This window comes from Penaeus vannamei, chromosome 17 (assembly GCF_042767895.1).
Source record: "Penaeus vannamei isolate JL-2024 chromosome 17, ASM4276789v1, whole genome shotgun sequence".
NCBI classification, from domain to species: Eukaryota; Metazoa; Arthropoda; class Malacostraca; order Decapoda; family Penaeidae; genus Penaeus; species Penaeus vannamei.
The window spans coordinates 33799745-33802244 of record NC_091565.1 but is presented as its reverse complement, the minus strand read 5'-3'; the positions used below and the strand labels follow the sequence as shown (position 1 = coordinate 33802244).

Below are 2500 nucleotides of genomic sequence, written 5' to 3'. Positions count from 1 at the left end.
TAATAGTGATAATAATGATAATAATATTGATAATGATAATGATAATAGTAATAATAATAATAATGGTAATGGTAATGGTAATGGTAATGATAATGATAATGATAATGATAATGATAATGATAATGATAATGATAATGATAATGATAATAATAATGATAATAATAATAATGATAATGATAAAAAATAATAATAATAATAATAATAATAATAATAATAACAATAATAATAATGATGATGATAATAATAATAATAATAATAATAATAATAATAATAATAATAAGAAGAAGAAGAAGAAGAAGAAGAAGAAGGAGGAGGAGGAGGAGGAGGAGGAGGAGAGGGAGGGGGAGGAGGAGGAGGGGAGGAGGAGGAGGAAGAGGAGGAGGAGGGGAGGGGGAGGAAGAGGGGAGCGAGAGGGGGAAGGAGGAAGAGGAGGAACAGGAGGAGGGAGGATGAGAAGGAGGAGGGGGAAGAGGAGAAAGAGGAGAAGGAGAGGAAGAAGAGGAGGAGGAAAAGCAGATGGAGAAGGAGAAGGAAAAGTTTATTAATGATGATGGTAATGATATTGATAAAAGTGATAATCGTGAAAAAAGACTAAATTAAGAATCATAGCCAAATTACCCACTCGAAAATACCCAACCTAAATCCCCATAACCATAAACATAAATTTCAACCACATAACACAAAGTAACACCATAAATACAAGCCAACTCACTATACCCTTCGCATCCTCCCCTTTACACCATACTTCACTACACCCTTTGAAGCAAATAAGAAAGTCCATTTGAGAGAAAATGACTTACAACAATGAACCGCATTCATGTTGACAAATGTAGAAAAAGTTATGAATGAGAATGAATATCTCTTGTATTGTGAAGACATTCCTTCTCATTCATACCTTTTCAATAGACTTCCAAGAAATCATTCTACAGGTAATTGAAAACAAAGGAGTTGCTCTGTAATGTCGTTAAACAATGCAACACCTGAGAAAGTTGCAAATCAAAGGGAATTTAATGTTCTCTGATGATGATGGGGTGAGAGGAGGTGAGAGTGAAATGGGAGGAGGAGGAGGAGGAGAGAGAGAAATGGGAGGAGGAGGAGGTGAGAGAGAAATGGGAGGAGGAGGAGGTGAGAGAGAAATGGGAGGAGGAGGAGGAGGTGAGAGAGAAATGGGAGGAGGAGGAGGTGAGAGACAAATGTGAGGAGGAGGAGGAGGTGAGAGAGAAATAGGAGGAGGAGGAGGAGGTGAGAGAGAAATAGGAGGAGGAGGAGGAGGTGAGAGAGAAATGGGGGGAGGAGGAGGTGAGAGAGAAATGGGGGGAGGAGGAGGTGAGAGAGAAATGAGAGGAGGAGGGAGGTGAGAGAGAAATGGGAGGAGGAGGAGGTGAGAGTGAAATGGGAGGAGGAGGAGGAGGTGTGAGAGAAATGGGAGGAGGAGAGGTGAGAGAGAGAAATGAGAGGAGGAGGAGGAGAGAGAAATGGGAGGAGGAGGAGGTGAGAGAGAAATAGGAGGAGGAGCAGGAGGTGAGAGAGAAATAGGAGGAGGAGGAGGAGGTGAGAGAGAAATGGGGGGAGGAGGAGGTGAGAGAGAAATGGGGGGAGGAGGTGGTGAGAGAGAAATGAGAGGAGGAGGAGGTGAGAGAGAAATGGGAGGAGGAGGAGGTGAGAGTGAAATGGGAGGAGGAGGAGGAGGTGTGAGAGAAATGGGAGGAGGAGGAGGAGAGAGAGAAATGAGAGGAGGAGGAGGTGAGAGAGAAATGGGAGGAGGAGGAGGTGAGAGTGAAATGGGAGGAGGAGGAGGAGGTGTGAGAGAAATGGGAGGAGGAGGAGGTGAGAGTGAAATGGGAGGAGGAGGAGGAAGTGAGAGAGAAATGGGGGGAGGAGGAGGTGAGAGAGAAATGATTAATGGTTATTTATGTGTTTGTCTCTAAATCTTTTCTTGTTTTCTTATTTTCATTCGTAAATTGTTGTTGTTTTCCTCAGCATTATCATTACTCTTATCCGTATAATATTATCTTTTCTTTTCTATCTATCTATGTATCTACTTTCGTTCTCCGTATTGTCATTACTCTTATCCTTATCATATCATCTCTTCTTTCCTATCTATCTATCCATCTACTTTCGTCCATTCATTCATTTTGTTTATTTATCATTTCACTTATTTTTCTCTCTAGAACTACACTTCAAAACATCACCAAAATCTTCACTTCTCTCCCCCAAAACGTACCAAAAACATCACACCAACATGAAATCACATCATCACTTCAACCCGTCCTTGACAGACATGACATCCCAAACCCTCTCATGTCACTTCGCTTCAGAGACACTTCAACCCGTCACTTCTCTCCCCCAAAGACCAAAAACATCACCCAACATGAAATCACATCATCACTTCAACCCGTCCATGACAGACATGTCATCCCAAACCCTCTCATGTCACTCCGCTTCAGAGACACTTCAACCCGTCACTTCTCTCCCCCAAAGACCAAAAACATCACCCAAC

General features: G+C 42.1%; 1 protein-coding gene across 6 annotated transcripts in view; it reads right to left on the bottom strand.

The window, feature by feature from the left end:
* Window positions 1-2500, bottom strand: part of LOC113805941 (protein turtle) — a 651477-nt gene that overhangs the window by 207720 nt on the left and 441257 nt on the right. The gene's annotated exons all lie outside the window — the stretch shown is intronic.